Source organism: Macaca nemestrina, chromosome 5 (genome assembly GCF_043159975.1).
Source record: "Macaca nemestrina isolate mMacNem1 chromosome 5, mMacNem.hap1, whole genome shotgun sequence".
In the NCBI taxonomy this organism is placed as follows: domain Eukaryota; kingdom Metazoa; phylum Chordata; class Mammalia; order Primates; family Cercopithecidae; genus Macaca; species Macaca nemestrina.
In genome coordinates, this window is record NC_092129.1 from 156547379 (window position 1) to 156558645 (window position 11267).

At 40.7% G+C, this 11267-nt stretch overlaps 2 non-coding genes across 2 annotated transcripts; one reads left to right on the forward strand and one right to left on the reverse strand.

Moving 5' to 3' along the window:
• Positions 1-7380: 7380 nt before the first annotated feature.
• TRNAV-CAC (transfer RNA valine (anticodon CAC)) lies at positions 7381-7453 on the forward strand. Its single transcript has one exon. It is a non-coding gene; the product is annotated as a tRNA-Val (tRNA).
• Positions 7454-9248: 1795 nt separating this feature from the next.
• On the reverse strand, positions 9249-9322 carry TRNAT-AGU (transfer RNA threonine (anticodon AGU)). The gene has a single exon. It is a non-coding gene; the product is annotated as a tRNA-Thr (tRNA).
• Between the last annotated feature and the right edge of the window lie 1945 nt (positions 9323-11267).

Below are 11267 nucleotides of genomic sequence, written 5' to 3' on the forward strand. Positions count from 1 at the left end.
GAAGGAAAAAATACACTGGAACTCTGGGGCAAGAGATGTCTATGGTAGCTGGGCCAAACACATAGGATATCCATTTTAAGTTTCACTTGGAGGTGGTCATAGCTTTCCCTTGAGATTGACTGTCATTAAAATCAGAGATTGTAATGAAAAAAATAAAGAGAAAGAAAGGGAAGGAAGGAAGGAAGGAAAAGAAAAGAAAGAAGAGACATTACAAATTTACAGAAATCAAAAGGATTATAAGAGAATATTGTGAGCAATTGTATGCCAGCAAATTGGATAATCTAGATGAAGTGGATAAGCTCCTAAAAACAATCTATTAAAATGTAATTACAAAGAAATAAAAAATCTGAATAGACCTATAACTAGTAAGGATACTGAAGCAGTATGATACAAAATTTCTCCACAAATTACTAGCAAACTAAAGTTAGCAATGTTTTTGGGTTTGTTTTTGTTTTTTGAGAGGGAGTCTCGCTCTACCGCCCAGGCTGGAGTGTAGTGGCGCAATCTCGGCTCACTGCAACCTCCACCTCCCAGATTCAAGCAATTCTCCTGTCTCAGCCTCCCGAGTAGCTGGGACTAAAGGCACACACTGCCACATCCGGCTAATTTTTTGTATTTTAGTAAAAACGGGGTTTCACTGTGTTGCCCAGGCTGGTTGTGAACTCCTGAGCTCAGGCAATCCACTGACTTGGCCTCCCAAAGTGCTAGGATTACAGGCGTGAGCCACCTTGCCTGGCTAGCAATATGTTAAGAAGATTATACACTATGAAAAAGTAGGATTTATTCCTGGAATGTGAGGATAATTCAACATATAAGTATCAGTCAATGTAATATATACCCCATTAACAGAATGGAAAAAAATTACATAATCACCTCCATTGATACTGAAAAAGCATTTGACAAAATCCCACACCCTTTTGTGAAAAACAAACAAACAAAAAAAACCCACCCAATGAACTAGAAATAGAAGAAAACTTCCTTAGCATCATAAAGGCTACTTATGATTAACTTTCAACTAACATCATATTCAATAGTGAAGGGCTGGCCGAGCATAGTGGCTCATGCCTGTAATCCCAGCACTTTGGGAGTCGGAGGCAGGCGGGTCACCTGAGGTCAGGAGTTGAAACCAGCCTGGCCAACATGGCAAAACCCCATCACTACTGAAAATACAAAAAAATTAGCCGGGCATGGCGTGCGCCTGTAGTCCCAGCTACTCAGGAGGCTGAGGCACAAGAATCACTTGAACCTGGGAAGCAGAGGTTGCAGTGAGCTGAGATCTCACCACTGTACTCGAGCCTGGGCGACAGAGTGAGACACCCTCTTAATTTAAAAAAAAAAAAAAAAGAAAAGAAAAAAAAAGTAGTGCAAAACTAAAGCTTTTTTTCCAAGATCAGCAAAAGACAAAAATGCCCATATTCACCACACTATTCAGCATAGTGTTGTCAGTTCTAGCCACAGAAAGTAGGCAAGAAAGTGAAATTAAAAGCATACCAGCTGGCCCTGTAGCTCATGCCTGTAATCCCGACACTCTGGGAGGCTGAGACAGGAGGATCACTTGAGCCAAGTAGTTCGAGACCAGCCCAGGCAATATGGCCAAACCCCGTCTCTACCAAGAATACAAAAATTAGCTGGGTGTGGGTGGGAGGATCACTGGAGCCCGGGAAGTCAAGGCTGCGGGGAGCCATGATTGTGCCACTGCACTCCAGGATGGGTAATTGCCTGTCTCAAAAAATAAATAAAATAAATTTAAAATATTAAATTTTTAAAAAGAAACTTGCATGCCAGTGTTTCACAGCAGCATTATTGATTTTGGTTGATTCTACCTGTTGACTATTCAGAAAGCCTAAAAAGGAGTAAAATTTTGATACAAGCTGATACATGATATATCAATAAAGAGTGAGAACATTATTCAAAGTGAAATAAGCCAAACATAAAGGACAAATATATGATTTACACAATAGTAAAATTCATAGAGACAGAAAGAGTAGTTACCAAGAGCTAGGAAAGTGGAGAGAAATGGGGAGTTATTATTGAAAGGATACAGAGTTTCAATTTTGGATGATAAAAAGTTCTGGAGATGGATAATGGGGATGGTTGCACGATGATGTGAATGTACTTAATTCTACTGAAATGTATACTTAAAACTAATTCAAATAACACATTTTATGTTATGTATATCTTACCACAATTTTTAAAAGGCCCTAAAAATATGTAAGGATGTAAATTAAATGGTTTAGAAAAGTAAAGGGATAGGCTGGGCGCAGTGGTTCACACCTGTAATCCCAGCACTTTGGGAGGCGGATCACGAGGTCAGGAGTTAGAGACCAGCCTGGCCAATATGGTGAAACCACGTCTCTACTCAAAATACAAAAATTAGTCAGGTGTGGTGGCGCACGCCTTTAGTCCCAGCTGCCTGGGAGGCTGAGGCAGAAGAATCGCTTGAACCCAAGAGGCAAAGGTTGCAGTGAGCTGAGATCACACAACTGCACTCCAGCTTGGGTGACAGAGGGAGACTCTGTCTCAAAAAAAAAGAAAAAAGAAAAGTAAAGGGATAAAGCAAAGGTTAGGCTGGGTGTGGTGGCTCATACCTGTAATTCCAGAACATTGCAAGGCTGAGGCAGGTGGAACACTTGCGACCAGGAGTTCAAGACCGGCTTGGCCAAAATGGTGAAACCCTGTCTCTACTAAAAATACAAAAATTAGCCAGGTGTGGTGGCCCACCCCTATAGTCCCAGTTACTCAGGAGGCTGAGGCATGACAATTGTTTGAACCCAGGAGGCAGAGGTTGCTGTGAGCCAAAATCGCGCCACTACATTCCATTTATGAGAGTGAGTCTCAAAAATAAATTAAATAAATTAAATAAAATAAAGTTAAAAACAATAACAACGCCCCCCCAAAAAAACCACAAAGGCTAACCACAAAAAAGTTAACGTAAAACATATGTATTAACATAAAGTGTAGATTTTAAGACAAGGAGTATTACCATAGAGACATGACATAATAAAAAAAAAAGGAGGCATTTCATACTGATAAAACAGAGACATTTTATAAAACAGAAATATGTGAATGCTACATGTGTAGCATTCAATATATATTGTATATATTCAATAATATATAACAACACAAAATGATATGAAAACTTATGTCTACACAAAAATCTATCACAATTATTTGTAACACCTTTATTTATAATAGCAAAACACACTACTAAAATGTACCTCAATAGGTAGATGGTTAAAGAAACTGTGGTACATCCATACAATAAACAACTACTCAGCTATTAAAAGGCAGGAACTGTTGATACAACAAATTGGATGGATCTCAAGAGCATTAGGCTGTGAAAAAGGCCAACCTTTTTTTTTTTAAGACAGAGTCTTGCTTTGTCACCCAGGCTGGAGTGCAGTGGCACCATCTCCACTCACTGCAACCTCTGCCTCCCGGATTCAAGCAGTTCTCATGCCTCACCCTCCCGAGAAGCTGGGACTACAGGTGTGAGCCACCACGACCAGCTAGCTAATTTTGGTATTTTTAGTAGAGATAGGGTTTCACCATGTTGGTCAGGCCGGTCTTGCACTCCTGGCCTCATGTGATCCACCTGCCTCAGCCTTCCAGAGTGCAGGGATTACAGGTGTGAGCCACCACACCTGGCCTATTTCTATAACATTCTAAAAACAAAATAAAAAACAGAGATTAAGAACACATTAGGCCTGGCACAGTGGTTCATGCCTGTAATCCCAGCACTTTGGGAGGCCAAGGTAGGTGGATCACCTGAAGTCAGGAGTTCAAGAACAGCCTGGCCAACATGGTAAAACCCTGTGCCTACTGAAAATACAAAAAATAGTCAGGTGTGGTGGAATGTGCCTGTAATCCCAGCTACTTGGGAGGCTGAGGCAGGAGAATGGCTTGAACCCGGGAGGCAGAGGTTGCAGTGAGCCGAGGTTGTGCCCCTGCACTCCAGCCTGGGCAACAGAGTGAGACTGTCTCAAAAAAAAAGAAAAAAAAAGAACATATTAGTTGTGCGGGGGTGGTTGGCATGGGAAGTGAGTGTAACTAATTAAGTGGTGGCACCCACAGGGAAATCTTTGTGGTGATGAAACTTTTTTTCTGATTTCCAGTGATAGTTACACAAATCTACACATGGTAAAATGACCTAGAACTACATACAAACATTGTACCAACGTCAGATTCTTGGGTTTAATATTGTACTATAGTTATATAAGATGTAGCCATTGGGGGAACTAAGTTACGGGTACAGGGAACTTCTCTTTGCTTTCTTTGTAATTGCCTGTAAATCTATAATTATTTCAAAATTTAAAATTTTAAAACCTGATGGTAATGGGGCATGGTGGCCCGCACCAGTAGTCCCAGCTACTCAGGAGGCTGAGGCAGGATAATCACTTGAACCTGGAAGGCAGAGGCTACAGTGAGTTGAGATCATACCACTGTACTTTAGCCTCTGCAATAGAGTGAGATTCCATCTAAAAAAAAAAAAGTAATAAGAATGTTCTTTAATCAATATAGAATTAAATTAGAAGTCAGTAACAGAAACAAAGGAAAATATCCCCAAATGCTTGGGAAAATAACATCACACTCCTAAACAACCTATGGGTTAAAGACAAATTACAAGAGAAATTAGAAAATAGTTTGAACTAAAAATAATAAAGTACAACATATCCAAACTTATTGATAGTTGCTAACACTGTTCTTGGAGAGAAAGCTATAGATTTATATACATATAGTATCCAGTTGGGCAAGTAAGAAGCTACAAGTCATCACTAAGTCCTAAAAACAAGTAAAACCTGAACAAACTGAAAACCCAGCTCTTCCTATGTCTGTCAGAAAAAAATGAGGTCACAGGGCAAGCCACTGCTTCCAAAATTGAAAAGACAAATACAGAGAATCACAACTTACCAGAGCAGAAACCCACAGAACAGACACCATGTGAACTAGTGCTGGAGCAGGGAAATCTGAACTCTAATTAGCAAATTGTTGGTGGCTCAACATTGCCAAGTCTAGGAAATAAAATCTCAGAACTCAGTCATCTTCACCTCACAAATTTGTTAATTTTACCTCAGGAGCTTGACCAGATTGTCACAGTGAATATGGGTGAAAAATCCCCTCTACTTCTGGTAGCAGGTGGGCAAGAACCAGTTTGCAATAGGCCAAAGCATTTTGTTCTCTTAACAGGGTCTGCCCTCAGGAGAAACCATTTAACCTCAGCCTAACCTGCTGGGGTTTTATCAGAGCCCAACTGCTCTGCGGGAAGGGAAATAACGAACTCCAGCCCACTCTAGCCATCTAGTCCCACCTAAAGTGGGGGAAAACTAGGAAGCATGTTTAAAGTTGACAGTCCAGAGACACAGGATCACTAACAGACTGAGACCTACTTGTGGGACTACAGAATGCTTTATTCCCCCAACACCTTTCCACCACATTACTAAAGGCCTGCTTATAGCACCTCACTTTACCCAGTGGAACATATCCTGCTATCAAGAAAAAATAACAAGGCACAATAAAAAGCAAAATGCACAGAAGAGACAGAGCAAGCATCAGAATCAGACTCAGATATGACAGGGATGTTGGAATTCTCAGACCAGAAATTTGAAACAACTGATTAAGATGCTAGGGGCTTTGGCCAGGCGAGGTGGCTCACACCTGTAATCCCAGCACTTTGGGAGGCTCAGGTGGGCAGATCACGTAAGGCCAGGACTTCCAGACCAGTCTGACCAACATGTTGAAACCCCGTCTCTACTAAAAATACAAAAAAAAAAAAAAAAAAATTAGCGGGGCCTGGTGGTACATGTCTGTAATCCCAGCTACTCGGGAGGCTAAGGCATGAGAATTGATTGAACCCGTGAAGCAGAGATTGCAGTGAGCCATTGCACTGCAGCTTGGGTGAGAAAGCGAGGCTCTGTCTCAAAAAAGAAAGATGGGAAAGGCTCTAATGTATAAAGAAGATGACATGCAAGAACAGATGGGCAATGTAAGCAGAGAGATGGAAATTCTAAGAAAGAGCCAAAAAGACATGCTAGTGCTCAAAAACACTATAACATCAAGACAATGAAAAGACAAGCCACACACTAGGAGAAAATATTTGCTAAAGATATACCAGATAAAGTACTCTTATTCGAAATCTACAAAGAACTCTTAAAATTCAACAGTAAGAACACAACCTCATGAAAAAAAAAAAAACGGCCAAAGACCTTAACAATCATGTCAACAACCAAGATATACAGATGAAAAATAAGTATATGAAAAGGTGTTCCGTTGGCCGGGCGCGGTGGCTCAAGCCTGTAATCCCAGCACTTTGGGAGGCCGAGACGGGCGGATTACGAGGTCAGGAGATCGAGACTATCCTGGCTAACACAGTGAAACCCCGTCTCTACTAAAAAATACAAAAAACCAGCCAGGCGAGGTGGCGGGCGCCTGTAGTCCCAGCTACTCGGGAGGCTGAGGCAGGAGAATGGCGTAAACCCGGGAGGCGGAGCTTGCAGTGAGCTGAGATCCGGCCACTGCACTCCAGCCTGGGCGACAGAGCGAGACTCCGTCTCAAAAAAAAAAAAAAAAAAGGAAAAGAAAAGGTGTTCCGCATCATATGTTATCAGGGAAATGCACATTAAAACAACACTGTGATATCACTACACACCTATCAGAAGAGCTAAAGTCCAGAACACTGACAACAGCAAATTTTGGTGAAGCTATGCATGTGCGGGAGCAGGGGGTATATGGGAAATCTCTGTACCTTCTGCTCAAAGTTTTGCTGTGAATCTAGAACCTCTCTTTAAAAAAAGAAGTCTATAAAATGTGTATGTAAGAAAGAAGAAAGGTTTATGTTTGTGGAACTTTATGAAGGGAAATGAAGCTTGGGACTTTAAGCTCGGTGGAGAATTGATTCAGAGAGTCAACCCTCGAATCGCTACGGAGAGTCGTGAAGAACAGATATAAAGGGCCTGAACGAGGGACCTATCAACAACAGAGGAGAAGGACATTATAAAATGTAATAATGTCTGAATGTAAGCTCAGTAGAATTTTGCAACGATTTTGACGCTGGGTGAGAGTGAGAAGGAATTCTGAGGTTAGCAGAAGGACAAATTCCAGTCATCACGTCAAGTAAATAAAGTCAAATCTGGTCAGCGCCAAGATGTTTGAGATTTATCTTACTGAGGTTATAGTTTTAGTATAAGACTCATAGAACTCAAATACTCAGCAATTTCTGGGTTTTGGATATTTCCTAATCTCGGCGTGGTGCTTATTTTGTAGCAGTTTTAAAATGCGATGGTAGACACTGACTTGAATAGAAAGAAAACAAATTTCTAGGAAGGATGATCAACAGAGAATTCCTGATGAGATCCAGCAGGATGCCGTCTTTCCTTAATAGGGGTTTCCGTAGTGTAGTGGTTATCACATTCGCCTCACACGCGAAAGGTCCCCGGTTCGAAACCGGGCGGGAACATTATCCTGTACTAAATTTTGTGTTCCTAAAACTTATAGCGAACGCTTGTCTTCCTAAAATTTACAGCGACCCCTCTAGGAACCCCGTCCATTCGAATCAATTACTACCCGCCTGTAAGTTGTTTACACTGTGTAACTCAGTACAACCAATGCGACTTGCTCTCTTCCTACACCAGATTTAGAGAGGAGGGAGCCCCATGGGAGCCCAAAGACAACAGGAAGCTAAAGGAAGAAGGAGCATGTATCTATGTTGAAAGATCCCGGCCTAGTGCTATTTGATGGGATTTGGAAGGAGGTCGAGTTGTCTGAGAAGAGTAACTTGAATTGTATAATAAATGTTACTTTGTTAGAGAAGACTAACAAAATGATGACTTTAAGAATTCTTTTTATATTGTAACATTTCCTTGTTTCTTTTTCTTTTTTTTAGACAGAGTCTCGCTCTGTTGCCCAGGCTGGGGTGCAGTGGCTGTCCTCCGCCTCCCGGGTTCAAGCGATTCTCTTGCCTCAGCCTCCCAAGTAGCTGAGACTATAGGCATGTGCCACCACGCCCAGCTACTTTTTGTATTTTTAGTAGAGACGCAGTTTCACCATATTGGCCAGGCTGGTCTCACACTCCTGACCTTGTGATCTGGCCGCCTCAGCCTTCCAAAGTGCCACCGTGCCTTGCCCCTATTTAGTACTTTTAAGTTGTCAAGCCTTCTAGCTGTACTTGATATCATTGACTATCACTTTAGATTTCACCCCATTTTAAGGTGTCTCTAAAATCCAGTCTTTTGACAAATAACCTCATTCCCAATCGGGACCGTCTTCCCAGTAAGGACTGTCTTCATGGGCATGCGACCTATGCATTTGCACAAGGCCAGGCACTTGATTTAATGCTCTGCTATTGCTAGTTTGAAATTCCTAATTTTCTTAAACAAGGAATATTTCCATTTCGCACTGCACTCATCAATTAGGTAACTGGTTTTTCTCCTAAATGCTCACAAAAGGAGTAATCATCCAATGTAATCATTCCTTATGGGGAGAAGCAAAAAGCTGAGCACGATACTGCAACAAAGAATGTTATGAGGGAAGGCATTTGTAGAATGTGATAACTTGAAGATATAACTGATAATTTTTTTTTCTTTAAAGAGCAGCTAAAACATAACACTGTATCCAGGGTTTGATTAATTTTTTCCATCCTTTTATTTTTATCTGTCTAATAAATGATCCACAATTTCAGGTCTCATTTGCTTCCAGTCTCTTGTTAGGTTTTTTGTTTTTGTTTGTGTTTTCTTTTGGTGTTTCACTAATTGTTCTTTTTATCCTCTCACGACGTTGTCCTGTTACTCCACTTTTCAATATATTCAGTGAAATTCTAGAGTTCAGAATCATGCAAGGAGGAAGTTATCACAACACTCAATTTATACAATATATATGTCTTATTTCCTTCCTTACCTTCCTTTTGAATTGTATTAAAAGCAAAACTGTTATGTGAAGCTGTAAGTTCCTTAGAAATACGAAAAGTAGCTACAAAAATTTAAACGTAGAAAATTGCATCTCAATTCTAGATGGTTGGTCTCTGGCATAGATTTAGCTAATTCATAGTAAATATTTCCAACCCATCACCATGTTTCTCTCCAAAGTGCATCAGACATCGAGATTCAAAGTCTGCCGCTTTATTAGGTATAAATCCAAGTCAGGTTTAACTAGTGACAAGAATTTACCTAAGTTTAGGGGAAGAAATTATTAGGTATAAATCCAAGTCAGGTTTAACTAGTGACAAGAATTTACCTAAGTTTAGGGGAAGAAATAAGAGGCCTCGCTGGGATTTGAACCCAGGATCTCCTGTTTACTAGACAGGCGCTTTAACCAGCTAAGCCACGAAGCCTCACCTGTATTGTGTGGGGGTAATTTATTATTTTATAAAAATTTACACCTCAGCCTGTCAATGTTTCTACCTCACTGATTATTTTGTAGTAACACAATATGACATTTCTGGATCTCAGTCAAAACCAGAGAATAATGTTCTTGCTATAGAATAAGAATAGGTCCTAAATTAAGAAGACCGTTTTCCTTTAGGAAACTGCTCTAAATGTCAAGAACACCTCCAGACTATAAGCTCTGGTGGCCAGGTAGAGAACTTGCTTGGTTTCTGAGAACAATTATATCTCATATGCTTAGCGGTGAATTTGCCTTCTGATGAACTCTCATTTCATTTGTTCATGCAGTGGGTAAGTGGTATCAGGAAAAACACTCTCTCTACATTTTTCTCTAACTTGACCCCCAATGATTCTGCCTGTCCAGCATGCAAAATATAGTCACCCTGGCCATGTCTGACTCCTTTGCAACATGAACTCGACCTCTAGGATGGCGTTATCAAAATCAGGTAAAGGTGCAGATTAAATTCCTTGGGTAAATTTTTTCAAATAAGGTTCTACTTAGTTTGAACATCTATGTACTTAAGATACAAGTCACCTGTCACCCAACTATAGGCAGAGGAGACATAGGATAATCTCGATACACAATCCTATTCAAAAAGAACAAAAACAAGAGGAAAAAGAAAAAAAAAAAGAGGTACACTGGTCTGTAGCAATTGTAGAATTCAGTGGGCACATGATGCTAGTGCGTTGATTGGAACTCAGTAATGACATCTGAGAATGACTCCCTAGGCTCTTGGGTCCATCTCCTGGGTTCTTATTCCACACTCGGATTCATCCATTCTTTTAATAAGAAATATCATTTACTTGCAGCTGAATGGTTTTCTTAGCCTACTTCCTTCCCATAGTAGTCTGGGGGGAAGAGGGGTGAGGTCCAAAGTCTTTTCATTTTATGCTGTCCTTTATTCCTTTTAGTTCAGACTGTCAATGTTCAAATATTATAATTTTCTTAAAAAAATGTGACATTATGAAAGTTACTGAAGTTTATTCCTTTAGACCAGGGGTTCACAAACTATAGCCCACAGGCCAGATCTGGCCTTATATCTGTTTTTATAAAGTTTTATTGGAACACAACCACATTCATTCATTTAGGATTATCTGTGGCTGCTTTCCTGCAACAGCTGATTTGTGTAATTGCCACATCAACCGAATGGCCCACAAAGCCTAAAATATTTACTATCTGTGTCTTTAAAGAAGAAGTTTGCCAAGCCAGGAGCGGTGGTTCACCCCCATAATCCCAGCACTTTGGGAGGCCGAGGCGGGAGGATCACTTGAGCCCAGGAGTTTGAGACCAGCCTGGCCAACCTGGTGAAACCCCCTCTCTACTAAAAATATAAAAAGAATGTGCCAGGCATGGTGGCACACGTCGGTAGTCCTAGCTACTTGGGAGGCTGAGGCAGAAGAATCACTTGAACCTGGGAGGCAGAGGATGCAGTGAGCCAAGATCCGGCCACTCGCTGCACTCCAGCCTGGGCAACAGAGCGGGACTCTGTCTCAATAAAAAAAAATTTTTTTAAAGTTCGCCAATCTCTTTCAAAACAAAAGCCATATTCATAAAAATAATGCCTTGTCTCCCTTTGGCTTCCCATAAAATGGCAGTAGGGCCACATTCTTAAGAGTTGTAGAATTATTGTTTAAACTATAGGATCCTTAACGTATGTCCTTAAGAACCTTAGCAGTTTGTTTAGATACCACCTTAAGTCTCTCTATGGTATTAATAAAAGACTTACAATAACACCCTTGACTTCATCTTTAGACTGCATTTTCTGATCGTGCTCTGGATTTGATTTTGCCTGGAAGTCTTTTCTTAATTTTAGCATCATTGTCTAATCGGGAACACCTGGGAATAGCAAATAGCTTTCCTTTCTAACTCAGTAAATTGTGGCTCATTTACAT